The sequence below is a fragment of the Lygodium microphyllum genome, chromosome 27 (genome assembly GCF_053477565.2).
Source record: "Lygodium microphyllum isolate KBCC chromosome 27, Lygodium_microphyllum_v1.1.10, whole genome shotgun sequence".
In the NCBI taxonomy this organism is placed as follows: Eukaryota; Viridiplantae; Streptophyta; class Polypodiopsida; order Schizaeales; family Lygodiaceae; genus Lygodium; species Lygodium microphyllum.
Window position 1 is genome coordinate 86,968,300 of NC_141161.1, and position 16,850 is coordinate 86,985,149.

Sequence of the window (16,850 nt, forward strand, 5' to 3'; positions counted from 1 at the left end):
AATCTCTGATGATATGGAAGAAGGAATCGGATCGGAATCCAGTGCAAAGGACTGCACAATATCCCTCTCGTCAAAGACGACATCCTACCTAACGATCACCTTGCTTGTCCGAGGATCAAACAAACGATAGGCTTTCACTTCAAAGGAATATCCCACAAAAATAAAAAGATCAGCTCGGAGAATAAGCTTTCCTATCTTGTCATCAGGCGTGCATGTGTGCATAAGACACCCGAAGACTCTGAAGTGGAAATAACAAGCCAAGAGCCAAAAAATGCCTCATACAAGGTCTTCTACGGAAGAGCTGTAGTCGGGCACCAATTGAGGATGTACACTGAAGTGTTAACAGCCTCAACCCAAAGGCGCTCAATGAGCTCTGCTACGAACAGCATAGAGCGTGCCATTTCCATGACTATCCGGTTTCTACGCTCTACGACTCCATTCTGAGAAGGAGAGTTGATAAAGGTGAGTTGGCGTGGGATGCCATGCTTCTGTAGAAACTCGAAAAACTCGTGGGAGATGAACTCACCACTGCTATGACTCCTCATACAACCGACACAAGGACCAAGCTAGTTATGAACCAGCAGCACCTAAGCAAAAAAATATATGAAGCATCTGACTTACGCTTGAGAAAGTACACCCACATGTATCTAGAATGATCATCCACTATCAAAAAGAAATACAGCGTGCCGTTCAAGGCGGTAGTGGATGTCGATTCACAAAGATCAACATGAATCAATCTAAGAGGCGCCTCAGCACGATGTGAGGTTTGCTAAGGGAATGGGGTACGGTGTTGCTTCCTGAGCTGACATGCTTTACAGACATCTCAAGCTAGCTTTAGATGTGGAAAGCCCTCAACCAGCTCACGACGTGACAACTCATAAAGAGAGTCATAACCAAGATGCCCTAAGCGAAAATGCCAAAGGCGCTCATTGTTCGTAGGCTCCCAAGATGTGGCTAAGGCCTGGAAGCTATGGAACATGGAGGCCTCAGCTGTTGGCTCGGTCAAAAAATGTGTCATGTGGTATAGGCCATTAGGTTGTGCCTCACCGCGAGCAATCACTAAACCAGTCTAAGAGTCAAGGACCTCGGCTGCAGTTGCTGTAAAGAACGCTGCTCGCCCCAACCGGCAAAGCTGCTGAACAGATAACAAGTTCACCCCAAGCTGAGAGACATGATATACATTGTCCAGCAAAGCCAGATCTGACCCTTGTCAGTGGCAAAACTAAAACGAACTTGAGCCTGAATCTTGACCGAGGAGTTGTTTCCTACGCAGACCCGCCCAGCTGCAAGGGCTTGAAAACGGAAAATATCTGCTATAGGAGTCATATGATGTGTAGCTCCACTGTCCACAATTCAAACAGGAGCTGAAGTGCTCGACTGTGACGAGTCAGCCTCTGCGGTGACCTCGTCAGGAGGCAACTCTTAAATGTGGACGAGACTCACATCTGATGTCTCTATGGAGACAATGTGAGCCTCTGCAGACCAGTCAGACAAGCCCTCTGAAGTTGAAATGTTGTCAACTGAGATAGCTGAGCGGTGACAATATGAGTCTGACCTTTAAACTGTCCCTTGCCATCACCCTGCCTCCCTTGCTAGGGATTGCCCGACTGAGGGGCAAAGGTCTGTGACTTAGATTTTGGTGTTGTACCTCTTGCCTTTGATCGACACTCGTGGTCAAAATGGCCAGCCTTTTGACAATATTGACAATACCTATTCTTTTTAGATACATTCTACCACCCAAGTTTGAGAGTTTGAAATATTCCTTGTGATTCCCCGGATTGATTTTGCTTTTGATTTTGATTTTGAGTGGAAGTTTAGTTTTGTTTTCCCTTCCCTTGTTGTCCTTTCTGAGAATGAGCAACAAGAGCTTCCTCTGAAGAGAAATTTATACAGAACTGATCGAACAACCGTACGTAACGCAACAGCTAACACTCAAATTCATAGAATATAGGCATGGTAGGCTTTGAAACTAAACCTTCCACAAAATTGAAGTATTTCTTGGGAAGTTTATTTAGGAACAATGTGTCCTAATCGTCAAAGAACTTGGGAGTCCCCGTAGTGGAGAATCCAACGAGAAGACGCCGATACTCAACCAATTTGACTTTCAAGTCATCCTGGTCAATGATTTTGAAAAGCTGGAGCTCATGGTTAAGATTGATATGACGGGTCCTATCCCGAGCCGCATAGCAATCAGTCAAGTGTGCCCATCGCTCTGACGTTAAGTCAAAATGCTAAAGCTGAGAATGAAACTCAAGCAATAAGCCCTGCATCAGCTCGACAATAGAGGAGGCATTCCTAGCCTTCCATAAGCGGATAATCTTGTATGGGACAAGTGCGAGATCGGGTTGAGATTCCAACCCTTGCACAAGATCCCATAGGTTTTGGGAGTCAAGGACATGTCTCACCAAGTTCAACCAAGTAGTAAAGTTTGACCCATTAAAACGAGTCTTGTCATTAAATGCATGCTTGGCAAAAGATGAGCTAGAACCATGAGATATCCGATAGGTGGGGTAAAATGGATGTGAGGCATAAGATGGTGGAGGTGAATGTGTCTAATCAGTAGAAGAAGGTGGTAGAGGTGGGTAAGACAGAAGTAGGCTGTGAGTGTCCAATTAGTGCCGATTGAGGCAAAGGCACTGAAACATGAATGTTTCCATAAGGTGCCGGTGTAGGTGGAGGCACTCGGACACAGAAGCCCTATCCAAAGTGAGGCTGGGGCACAGCAATATGACCAAAAGGTCCACTAGATAAACCCATGGAGGCAAACTATGGAGTCAACTGATCCACACTCGAGAGAGACTAAGGGGGATACCCAGACTACAATGATCCCGAAAATGTGTGTAAAGTGGGTGGAACACCACCTAGCTGAGGTAAGGATGAGGTCCTAAAGAATGTGCCTACATTTCCATATTTCCCCGGTGTGATGTGAGGTACAACATGAGGTGTCTGAATGGTAATATAAATGGTGTGAATGGAAGTGGAAAAGCAGCAGAAGAATGTGGTGGGATGGGTGGGTTTTGAAAATGTGGTGTGGGAGGTGCAAATGCATTTTGTTCATTTTTATCATTTAATGATTAAAAATGAAAATGTGAAGATAATGATGCAGCACGCAATGAACAAAAGGAACACCAAATTCATTTTGATTTTGTGAAGTAGATTGAAAGAAAGGAAGGATAGAAGAAGAGGTACCTGGCTTTTTTTTTTAATCCCCACGACATGTGTTAACATACAAATTTGGTCCTCAAGAGGACCTTCTCCGTAGTCAACAGACTAGACTCTTTCTTCCACATGATCTCTACCAGAATATTCCAAAGCAGAAGATGTAAAAGAAGAAGGAACAAAAGACAAATCTAAAGTACCTTGTACCGGAGTGGATGAAAGAGGATGAAAGAAAGAAATATACTCCGGGTCTTGTTCTTCAAGAGAGGGGCCCATCCGTGATGGAGGTCTCAACAGCCCTGCAACATCATCAGATTTACGCGCAACATCTGAAGAGAGAAATTCATGTATACCTTCATTTAGAAGCTTTTCTTGAAGGGCAATCCTTCAATTAAGCTCCTCAATCTTCTTTCGTCTATAAGCTATGAACAGTTTGTATTCTTCAAAGGTCAACTTGCCTAGCTTTTCTTCCATGTAATCAGAAGTGTCTTCCACCATATCGGAACTTTGTGGAGCAAGCTGATCGGCCCAGTCTCGCTCGGTTCTCGGCATAGTTAGTTCTAGAGACTAAATCAGTGTTGTTGTGTTCAAAGTCATTTGAACCTACTGTTGTTCTTGCTTCTTATGTAGAGCTTTCAGATCAAAGGCCTAGGTTTCTCAGAGAGTACCAGGCTCTGATACCATGTAAAGAAATACTCTAACACAAAAATATAAATAAAAATTGTATAACAAAGCACAACCTGATAAAAGAACACAGTAAGGGTTAGGATAACTCAGAGACAATGAACACAGTGAATGAATGAAGTGATATGACTACTGAATATACGATGCTCATGCAGCAAACACACTATGCACTAAATGAATATTGAACCTCAAACTCTTGTCTCTCAAGGATCAAGGCAAGGATAATGAGCTTGAGAGTGTATCGTACTCCAAACGGATCCCAAATCACAGCAAGGCAACCTCCGAATGTCGAATACCAGCAAACACAGCAGTGAGAAGCTGGATCTGATGCAAACAGCAATGAGAAGAGAGAGAGACTAAAAACACAAGCAGGACAGCCTGCAAGAGGCAGAAAGACTAAAAACGCAGGCAGGACAGCCCGTAGGAGAGAGAAAACTGTCAAACGCAGGCTGGACAGCTTGGAAAAGCTGGGCAACAACTGGAGAAGAGAGAAAACTGCCAAACACGGGTTGTAGAGGACGGGGCAGGCAGTACGGCAGCAAGTCTGTACAACACCACTTGCCTAGCTGGGATCAACTCCAAATTGCGAGAAGAGGGCTGGAAATCAAGCGCCAACTGATGTAGATAGCAATGGACAGCTTTGGCTGAGATGTCCTCCGCGAACGGAGTGTGGGCAGCAAGCTGAAACACCTGAAATCTACAAAAACGAGATTAAGAGCTGAATGGAGGGCAGCATACGTATTTATAGAAAGTTTGGGCCCTCCCAAGTGGGTTTGTGCTAATGGGACACAGAAACTCTCTAGGATCGCGTTTCTTTTAAATAAACTAGGTTTCTTCATTAAATAAGCATGTTTTGAGGCTGTTTAAGTAAAGCTAATGCATTTTTAGCTCAACATCTTCAACCTCATCCAATGCCTTCACAAGTTTACTAACACTTTGGGTTGTGTGCAGGGATTCATCAGTCCATCATTGTATTCGGCATTATTTCCAAATTCAGTGCAGATTTATCTTCCATTCCTACCATCTTTCTCTTCTCCTTTTCTCTCTGTGTTCATGTTCCTCTTCTATTGCACTCTCTCACATGGTATCATTGCCTAAGTGAGGACGGGAAGGTTCCCAACAAAGAAGACCACCCTACTGCTGAAAACACAAAATTTCAGCCTACTGTTTGCTGGAGAAGACACTGATTTTCTACATTCTACAGGTGCCTTCAACAAAGCCGGAAATACATAACTGATCTTTTGCAAGTGTAGTTGATTCTTCTCTCTGCTAGTGTGTTTGCAAGTCTAGAGACATGGATTATCACTGATTCCAAGGCTTTGATGACCTGGATCAGGAGTCTATTCATACTCCTTCTAATAGGCATCGAGAGCATTGTGAAGATCGGAGATCTAAATCCCACTCTCCACAAGATTCATCACTTGACACGTCACAAAGATCGAAGCAGCCATCTCCCTCTCCCCTCCTCCTTTTCTTCATGTCTCCCATAGGGCCCATCCTTCTGGTCCTATGATGCCTATGATCGTTCTTCTTTCTCTATCCAAAGTGTTCGTTTGGATGGATCTAATTACTACCTATGGTCTTGCAAAGTGGAGTGTATTCTTGATTTAATTGATCTTTGGGCTTTTGTGACTACCCCTATCCCTTGGCCCATAGAGGCTCCCATTATTGGTTCATTTATGGATTGTGTCGCCCTTAGGAATAGGCTCAACTCTCAATCCTGGCCCTCTCTTTAGAGCCTACAGGATTTTGTCCTTGTTCGTGTTTGCAAGTTAAAGATAGTTGCAAAAGTATTGACAAAGCTTTTTTCTCTCTGTCATCAAAAGACTTTTGCCTATCATATCACCTTGAAGAAGAAACTTCACATGCTCTTGATTAATGACTCTCCTTCTCTGAAGGCATGAGCGTGCAACAGAAGAGAATTATAAACACAGAGGGAAAAGGAGAAAAGAAGAGAAACTAGGAAAAGAATGATAATTTCCTATTATATCGAGAGTGCATGAAACTCTTCATTGGGAGGAGTTAGCCTGGCTTGTCTTGGAGCATGACAAGCATGTCAAAAAGATAGGAGCCAATGGATCTGGCTTACTAAAGCATTCACTGCCACAAGTATCAAAGGGCAAAACAAGAAGGGGAACAAGAAGGCGAACAGCAACAAAAAACACGATGACAAGAAGGATGAGAAGAAGTCTAATCCAAGTGCCCACACTATGGGAAGGGCACTCATCCTAAGGAGAATTGTTTATAGAAGTACCCCCATGTGAAGCCAAAAGATGGTTTGAAGGACTAAAAGGCTAACTCTAATACTATCGAGTCTGTCTTTGTGCATCTATTTGAGGTTGAGAATACAACCCTAGCTTCATTTACTAAGGAGAAGCAATTGCTTGTTGACAATGAGGTCACTTCCAATATGACCTATCAACAAGATTGGCTTCAAGTTCTTCATTCCAAAGGGGGTTCAGCCACCATTAATGACAATTTATCCGTTCCAATTCGTGGAGTGGGGACTACTTGCCTTTGGCCTAATCGTCAAGCTTCAATAACCAAAGCTCTTTACGTATCAAAGTTGAGCTTTAACCTTCTTTCTGTCCATGGTTTGACATAACTAGATGCTCATGTGGTCTTTACCCAGGATGATGTGACTGTTGAGGATTCTCCCACGGGTTCTATTCTTTGGAGAGATACTCACGACAGCGGGCTTTATAAGCTCGCTTCCCTTGTTGTGCAGACTTCCTGCAAGCTTGGACTACTTTAGCATGCCCTTTATGGGCACCTAAATTTCAACTCCATACACAAGGCTTCTTGAAAGAAGTTAGTGGAGGGACTTCTAGATTTTCCTTCCATTCGCACCTTATGCCCTAGCTACTTACAAGGCAAGCGGCATAGGTAGCCTCATTCACACGGTGCTTCTCAGAGGGCTACTACACTACTTGAGTTGGCACAAAATGACTTATGCAAACCCATGGGCACGACCTCCCTTAGAAAGACTAAGTATTTGATGCTGACTATTGATGATTTTAGCCTATATATGTAGCCATACTTCTTGGAGTACAAGAGTGAGGCATACTCCAACTTCTGTGATTGGAAGGTGTTTGCAGAACGCAAACAACTTTTAAGGTCCAAGCTGTTCGAACCAACCTCAACAGCAAGTTTTATTCTGACATTTTTTCAAAGTTTTACAGAAATCACAACATTCGGATGGAATATTCTCATCGTAACATGCAATCTAAGAATGGTGTACTAAGCGCACCAATCGAACCATGCTTGAGATGGATCCATCGATTTTGGAGCATAGGAGTCTACCTCACTCTCTTTGGGGTGAGGTCATTGCTATGGTGGTGCGCATTCGCAATAGATCTCCAACTTTAACATTACAGGGTATGACTCCTTATGAGGCTTTGGGAAGGAGCCTTCTATCTCCCACTATCGCATCTTGGGGTGCGATGCTTATGTCCATGTAGCCAAGAAATGAGGTAGCAAACTTCACTCAAAATCGAAGAAGCTTATCTTCATGGGCCACAGCACGACCACGAAGGGCCATAAGCTTTATGACCTAAAGACACAAAAGATTGATGTGAGCACAGATGTGATATTCGATGAAGCTATAGCCTCTGATGATCTAATTAATGGTGCTTCTTTTGCAGGTGGTTCTTTTTCATCGATTGAAACCCCCCCCTCTCAAGCCCCCGAACCATCAGCCACTCCCCTTTCTTCTAGGTTACTTATTGGAAATCCTCCTTCGTCTTCAACTCCTCTCCCTTCTGCTTCTCTTCCACTCGTGATGGCCCCTTCTATTCCTTCTTTGAGTACTTCTACTCCTTCCCCATCTCCTTAGGTGTCTTTCAAGGGACTTGAGCTGTCAGAGTACCCCTCTTCTTCTAATGAGGAGGATATACCTTTACCTAGTGAGAGGGAGGCCCTACCCCTAATAGCTCCATTATAGGTACCCAAGGCCTCATAGTCTCCATCGCAATAGGATGAGCCTATCACCATTCCTCTATGGTATCAATGGCTCATGAAGGATGCAAGCATGACTCACTTTCCTATGACCCCTTTAGGTTCACATAGATCAGCCAAGATAAATGCCTAGTGAGATAGTTCACTCTATAAGAACTATGCTCGTACACCACCGATTCTTTAAGATCATGAGACTACTATAGTTGATAAGGCTTTTGTGCAAGATATATAGCGCCATGCTATACAAAAGAAGCTTGATGAGATGGAGTTTGCTCCACATCTATAGAAGTGGGAGGTGATTAGTGTGAAGTGGGTCTTTAAGACTAAGTACCTAGCTAATGACTACTTAGACAAGCATTAAGCTAGGCTTGTTACCAAAGGTTTTGCTCAAAGGGCATGTTTGGATTATTCGGAGACTTTCGTACCTACAACCCATACATCTACTATGTTTATCTTCCAGCACAAGTACATCTCTTAGGTTCTTTCGAAGTTTGGTGTGGCCAAGTATCGACCTATTTCTTGCCACATGGACCTCGAGTCTAAGTTGGTTACTACTAGCAATCTCTTTCTTGATGCGGTACTACAAGTGTTGTGTTGGATCCTTGATCTAGCTTATCCATACTAGGTCAAATATTTCTTTTGTGGTGGCATTACTCTCTCTTTTATGAAGACTCCTACTCAAGCTCACTAGCGAGCTACTTTGCTGTGTCGCACTACTTAGGGGACTTGATCCTACGAGATCATATATGGAGAGGGAGCCACTCTTGTTGGATGGAGTGACTCTAATTGGGCAAGTGATGTGGAGTCTAGAGGATCCACTACAGGTTTTGCTTTCTAGCTACGATCGAAAACTATCTCATGGAGCAACAAGAAACACCCTACCATGGCCTTATCTTCTATGGAGGCTAAGTACCATGCTCTTTGTTCTATAGCTCAAGAGGAAGTTTGGGTCTGCCACTTGTTGGCAAAGATTGGCTTTCCACAAACAAGGCCCACACAACTACACATGGATAACTAGAGTGCCTTAGCTTTGGCAAAGAACCATGTGTTTCATACTCGCACAAAGCATAAAGGTTTAATATCACTTTGTTTGGGAGCGGATCATGGATTTTGAGTTAGCAGTGGCCTATTGTCCAATAGAGCACAATGCAGCGAATATCTTCACGAAGCCTCTTCCACAAGCTTCTATGCTTCATCATATGAGATTGTTGGGTCTTCACACACTCCCATGATCTAAGAGAGGGTGTTAACCTGCCACTTTGTTCTAACAATCTATCATCTCCTAGTTGTGAGCTCCATCAAAGTTTAACGAAGACCTTGGAGCTCTAATTGTATTTTCCATTCAATTTTGAGTACATTTCTTCACTTAGTTATTGCCAAGCATGTTCTCACAATGTCTACAACTGTTGCATATGTCCTGTCAAAGATAATGCAGCCTCACACATCAGCGATCTGCCCACAGAGTACACATCAGCATTTTGGGCACCAAGCATGGCTGATCGGCCAGTTTTGGAATAGACCTACTGCATCCTTTTAGGGGCAGATTTTAAGTCAACCAAATTTGGGGGTTTTTGCTAATTATAGCCCTTCCCCCACTAGTTGAGGTAGATCAATGTGAAGAAAAATGCTAGGGTTTGTACTAAGGAAACAGACTATACGACCATGATAGAAACACAAAGAGACAAACATAAACACAAAAAACAAAACTCAAACGCAAAACTCAAAACTCAAACTCAAAAACTCAAACACAAACAGAAAAAGGGAGAGAAAAACACAACTTTGAAGTGAATGAATATTGTAAATAAATGTAAAAGTGTACAAATGCTCAAGGGGCAAAGCAATGTGTCAGAGAGTGTCGTCCACCGAAGATGGATCCCAAGTCTGTGACCACCAATTGAAGTAAGGAATCTGCAAAACGATGATGCTAGAAGGGCTTGGAACACCAAATGCGAGTAGGAGAAGCTGTGGAGATGGAAGGCGGTTTCCCAGATGAGTGTAAACGCAAATTGTGGACATGGCCTCGATAAGGAGTACGATCGACATCTACCTCAGGTTCTCTCTGAGGCACCTTGATGGTGGCTTAATCACCCACTGCTTGGGTATCCATGGTTCTACTTGGTGATTCTATGTTGTATGGTTTATGATTCATTCTCATTGTACCATTGTATTGTATCAGATCACCCATGATCTAAGAGAAGATGTTAGCAGATATATCAGCTCATGTGTGAGTCTGTGCATGCAGAGATTAGGCACATTATTTAGGATATTTTAGGCATTTTTTATGGTCTTCATTTTGGTCATATTTAGCATTTATTGCTGGCCAACCTGATTGTATTGAGGACATATTTTTGTCTTATATACTCAAGCTCCTCCTCACTCAACCACTCATCTGCCACATCATACATGTGGAGACTCCGTGGAGAGAGGAGCGAGTGCCGGTGCCCACATAGCTAGTGGCTCACTGTTGTATGTGACTATCTTGTGTTTAAAATATGGACTCCATTTCCCAAGTATACATCTGAGTTCTCATCTATATTGTGTTCTTCAGTGTTCTTTCTTTCCTTTTCACTTTTGTCTTGTGTTTCAGCAGTTTATTACAGCATATGTTTACACTTCTATTGCTGCTTCACTTCTGACACGTTAAGCCAAGTTCTCTGAGAGAAACTTAGACCTTGATCTGAAAGCTCTACACAAGAAGCAAGAACAACAGAAGGGCAGATGACTTCGAACACTACTTCCACACCAATTCTCAAATCTGAGCTAAATCCATCGAGAAACAAGTCAAAGTGGGCCTCACAGCTTGCTTCACAAGCTCCTAACGTGGCCGGACAGACATTGGACTACCATGGAGTTCCACAATCTTATGAGATCACTACAGCTGAGTACGATCTCATTTTGATGCATAAAGCCCAACAACAAACAGAAGGTAAGTCTGAATTTCACCCTTTAGATTCGGTTCACTGATCTGCTAACCATGCAAGAAGGGCGGAATCTCCACTTAGGACTAGCCATCCGCAAGTGGAAACTGGCATAGAGTACACTCCATTGCCTTTATACTTATTCTCTTTGGTGCTAAGTATGTCTACCATTTCAGATTCTGTTAATGATGATTCCTCTTCTCCTATTGGTATGCATGATTTTCATGATAAAGGATGTACATAAAACAATTTCCGGTTTATAAGTAACGAGGAAGGCAAATATTTCTTAATGAACTCAAGACTAGGTGAGCAATTGAAACAAGAAATTGTTAGTACTCCTTCCTCTTCTTTTCATTCAAACAATTTTGTTTTCAAAGGCCAAAATGAAGTAGGTGCATCTTCATCATCATTATTTCAGTTTAATACATTTAATGGACAAAAGGAACCCACATTATTTCCCACATCCACATCTATCATAAATCCATTTAATCTCCCTCCCATTCCACCCTCTTATTTTGCTGCCACATCCTTTCAACCTCCATTAAGTGCACTCCATCTTGCCTCTCATATAGGATCATATGTATTTTCATTTACCGCACCGGGGGGTTCTTCAAACTTAGACATAGCCATTAGGACCTCATCTCTTCCTCAGTCGAGTAGCGTTCCACCTTTTCCTCATGCATTTTCAGTATCGTTGTAGTCTAGGTATTCCCCCAAATCTCTCCCAAGTGTGGATTAGTTGGTGGCACAATTTGCCTCCATGGCATTACCTAGTGGATCCTTTGGTCATTATATTGTGTCCCAACCGACATTTGGATAGGTCTTACATGTGTCCCAATGTCTCCATCTCCATCGGCACCTTATAGAAACATTCATATTCCAATGCCTCTGTATCAAATCGACACTCACAATGTCATGAGGACATATATTTTTAAAACCTCACTTAACATGTTGATTAATTTTTAATCACATGATTAAGTAAATGGTGCACATGTGAGGTGCAATTGGGGTTAACATAAATTAACGAGCCCGGGACCCGAAGAAATCACGGAATGTTAACGGTAAAAGTTGCTATAAGTTATGCCGCACAAGTACTTGGTGGTATCTGGTGCCAATTCTTGGCCTAGGTCATTCATTTGGCCATAAGTGTCAGTTGGTGACACTAGAGATGTGGCATTTAATGTAACCTAACGCCAATCTAATGGTCAAAGATGGCGCAAAGACACTCGGGAATGAAAGTTGCCTAGCCAATATAATTATTGGCCAATCATAATATTTTTCAAGGCACCGAAATAATTATAATTAATTTTCAATATTTAAAGACTGAAAATAAATATTTAAGTTTCGTTATTTATGAAATACTTATTCTTATAGCCTCACTTATAGTTCTGGTTTATGTTTACAGGGGTACATTGATTATGATTGCACAAGAGATCCTAACACCGGTGTTCCCATGATGGCAGCCACCTCTTTACCTCGGGCACGGCTCCCATTTCTTAGTCTAGCCGTAAGCAAGAGACGGTGACGGTTTCCACGGCTGAAGTAGAGTATAGGGCTCTCTTCAATGGCACCACCGAGGCCATCTACCTGAGGAGCTTATTGGCGGCGCTTCACTTTCCTTGTGACTCTCCCACTATTGTCTACTGCGACAACCAAAGTGTCATTGCCCTTGCGGGCAATCCAACCATCACACCACGGACGTGGCATGTGAGAGTCCACTTCCACTTTTCTAGAGAGCAATTCGAGCTAGGCACTATCCACCTAGAGTTTGTGCCTTTATCAGACAATTTTGTAGACATTTTGACCAAAGCGGTCAACCGACCGGTTCTTCAATATCTTTTACCCAAGATCGGCTTGGGTACACCCTCCCCTACTTCTTCAGATTGACAAGGAGAGGGTGCTTCCCTCTTACTTTTCCTTCCAATTTGAGAGGAGACGGCTACTTCTCTTGATAGTGACAGTGATAATGCTTATAGTTTTTAGACATTCATTCATTCATTTATTCTTTTGTATTGTACTTACGGACATTTGTAACTTCATTAGCACTGTCACGATGACATGATTGTAAAAGGGCACTTGGACAAGTGAACAATTCCCCTGCAAGGGCACTATCCAAGTGGCACCATTGCATTGCATTGCATTTTGCATGAGCATGACATCTTGCATCTCCCTTTGCATTACCCCATACATTGGCCTTCTATTCATGTAAACGTACATCTATGCACATTTATCCCTTTTCCATCTTTTAGAGTGGTCAACTTTGGATCCACCATATTCGTGGCATTGCATATAGCAATCTCCAAAGCAGTTCTCCCTAGCTTGCTTGATTGCTTTGCTTGTCTTGCTAGCTTCATATCTTTGCTATATTTGTGTCACCCACATCTTAGCCATTTTCCTTTTGGGCCGACACCGAGTAATGGTAGGGATAGTATGCTTGTTTTGTGAAGATCTTGGGTCTAGCCATCCCTTATCACTCTCCTGTTTGGGATACCGATACTCAATAGAACAAAAACTGATTTGAAAACCTCCCTTAATGTTAAATCTATCAAAACTACAAAGCCCTCTATAAAAATATATATATACATAGCTAATTCCATCTGCCTTTGCAAGACTTGGTAGGCCACTGGGCAGCCGGCGTGCACCCTTTATCCAATGCCCTAGCCTCTCTGGGGTGATCATTTGGGTTCCCTTGGTAAGATAACCATCGCCTCTGTAGTCTTAGTAGACCACTAGGCAACCGATACGCACCCTTTATCCAATGCTTCCTATTCCTCCTGTTCCACGACCGATGCCGGCTCCTTCTGCTCCAAAACCATCCACTCCGTCGGTGCCTACCTCTCTTGATGACATAATCAAAGGCATAACGGATTTGACACTGGAGTCAGTTAAAGCGGAGTTGGTGGGAAAATTGAAAGAGCAGTTTGCTTCGACTGCGCCTACTATTTCTTCTAGTGCTCCTACTGCACCTAGGAGTGCTCCTAGTGCACCTAGGAGAGATCGAAGATGTATTTGGTGTGATAATACGGACCATCAGCATTGCAGGGATTGTGAATCTTTTCAGGATGCAAGGAGAAAGAATTTGGTATTTTGGGAACAAGATGGTAAGATTTGGTTGACTGAAACAGGAACTCCGCTTGCTACCAACTTTGGGAAAGGCGGAATGAAGAAGTTAGTGGATGACATGGCTGCGCGTACTTCTTATGTGGCAGGTAGAGGAGATGCTTCTGCATATGGAGTCCAGATTGAGAAGGGATCAGAGAATCAGTCAACATTATGGACTTATGCTATGGAGACGGCAAACAAGGGAAAAATTCAGCAAACTGTTTTGACTAGTGCAGGCTTTAGCATCAGATCTGAGACAGGTTGGGATTCACTTGTTGACAGGTACTCTATTTATGCCTACTTGGCTAAGTCTCAGGGAGCAGATGTACTTGTTGAGGAGAAGCGTAAGAGGGATAAAGAAAATCCAAGTGCAGCTAAAAAAGACTAGAGGGGGTGAGTTTGTTACTCCACAGGACCATCTTTGAGACCAGGGCCAGAACGATAGATGAAAGATGCTCAAAAGAAAGAAAAGAGGTAAGAGCCTAGAGAGAGAAAGCAGCCAGGATTTAGATTGATGTCCGATATTGAGACATCAACGGACATGAAGAAAATCTTTAATGATAAGATACTTGGTAGTGAGGTGACTTTCACTATTTCTAAGGTTTTGGGCATCTCAAAAAGAGAGTTTCAAGATCAGTTTCAAGAGGTTCTGAAGAGGAAAAGCCTAGGGTAAAAGGTTTTTTTTTTTTTTTTTTAAGGGCTTGGATGGCCTACTTCTCGTGGCAACATTGTTGGGCCTAAGAGGGAGTGTTGAGCTAAAAATGCATTAGCTTCACTTAAACAGCCACAAAACATGCTTAATTAAGGAAGAAACCTTGTTTATTTAAAAAGAAATACATTCTTAGAGAGTGTTTGTATTACATAAGCACAAATCCACTTGAGAGGGCCTAAACTTTTTATAAATATATATGTTACCCTCCATTCAGCCTTAATCTCGTTTTTGCAAATTTCAAGTATTTCAGCTTGCTGCCCACACCCCGAACGCAAAGGAAATCGCGGTCCAAGCTAGCCATTGCTGTCTAGAATAGTCTGGCACCTCTTTCTAGCCTAGCACACACTATTCGGAGTTGATTTCAACATGTTGACTACTGCTGCTACTAGGTTTTCTTGCATTTTTAGTCTTTCTCTCTCCTATAGCCTGCGGTTGATGTTTTCTCTCGCTTGAAACCTGCATTTTTAGTCTTTCTCTCTTCTTACTTGCGTTTTTAGTCTCTCTCTCCTGCATTGCCATCTACATCAAATATAGCCTTCCTTGGCTATGTTTGTTGACGTTTGACATCTCGAGGTTGTCTTGCTACGATTTGAGATCCGTTTGAAGAACGATACACTTCCCAACTCATTACTCCTGCCCTGATCCTTGAGATACAAGAGCTCAAGGTACAGTATTCATACACTACATAGTGTGTTTGTTGCATGAGCATTATATATTCAATAGTCATATCACTTCATCCATTCTCTGTGTTCATTGTCTCTAAGTTACCCTAGCCCTAACTGTGTTCTTCTATCAATTTGTGCTTTGTCGTACGATGTTATTTGTGTTTTTGTGTTAGGGTATTTCTTCACACTATTTTCTCCTCAATCGCTCTTTTTCCTTCTCTCTCAATGTCTTGCTCTTCTTCCATTGTGCACTCTCACACAATATCATCCCCAAAGAGAAGACCCAAAGATTCTATGAAAGAGGATATTGAGCTAAAAATGCATTACATGATGATCAGCCACATAAAATGGTCCCAAAACGAGCTTAATTAATCATGGTGGGCACTCTGGGGTTAATTCCCAAGTACTCCACCCACTGACCCTACCCACCTTTCACATCCTACAATAATACCACTCCTATTGGTACGACCAAGACTACATTCACAAATGAGACTTGTTTAATGGGTCAAATTTCACCACTTGGTTGAGCTTCATGCAACAAGTGCTCCAATATCATGGTCTTTGGAATCTAGTCATTGGTGTAGAGCCTATGTCGAACCCTCGATTGGCTCACCTTGATCACATCCATCAATGGAGAGCCCGTAATGCCACAGCCAATATTAATGCAAGGGTTGCTTCTTCAGCTCCACTCTCAATTACAGCATTTTCTCCTCGCATCTAAGCATTGGAGTCATTTCATTGACTACTATGCAACACAAGATTGCACTCAACGTATCACTTTCAACTTTGAGCTTCAAGAGTTTTCCATTAAGAAAGGGGATAATCAAAACGTCAAGTTGGCTGAATATCGACGATTACTTACTAAGTTTGCCACTATTGAGTCCCTAAAGTCAAACAACGATTAGGTTACATTGTTTTTAAACAAGCTTCCTAGAAATACTTTTTTTAACAAGTTTTCTAGAAAGTATTCCCAGTTCATTCAGCCCATCATCTTGTTCCCCAATTGCCAACCTTCTATGAGTTCAAATGTCAATTCTTGCATTATGCGAAACTACATGATCAAGTCCACAAAAAGTCCTCCCCATATTCTTGTTCAAAGAGGGGTTTGGTTGCCTCTTCTTCTCAAGGGAATACCAGAGGTAGCAAGAACTTTCAAGATGCGAAGGCAACTCAAAACAAGGGTGATACCCTTTCCTCAAACAGACCCAAAGAAGCTAAAAGAATCTAGCAACAACTCCCTTAAAAGAACAGGTTTTGCACACACTACCAAAGATTAGGCCATGTGGATGAGGAAAGTCATACCAAGGCCCAAGGTCTCCCACCTAAGAAACCACGGCAAGCCACTATGTCCACCTCCACTCTTGCTAGACAATCCAGTCGCACTATGGCTCTCCCCGCTGCCCCATCTACTCCTTGTGTCACAATTGCTGTTGGGAATAAAGAGCCATCGTGCCTTTTATATGTGCACGGGTGTGAACACACCCTTAGCACATTGTACTTTCATACATATATCTATCTAAAAAACCTAAAGTGATACACCGTCATTGTACCGAAAAACGTGTTCATTCTCTACTCTGCTCACTTGCACTCTCCCTGTCTCTCTCACTGCGCGCGCATAAGGTCTGCTTGCCTCAATCTCCGTGCCTAACCTTG

At 42.6% G+C, this 16,850-nt stretch overlaps 1 protein-coding gene across 2 annotated transcripts in view; it reads right to left on the reverse strand.

Annotated features, from left to right (window-relative positions):
* LOC148012572 (uncharacterized) overlaps positions 1-16,850 on the reverse strand; it is a 66,089-nt gene that overhangs the window by 26,295 nt on the left and 22,944 nt on the right. The window lies entirely within an intron of this gene.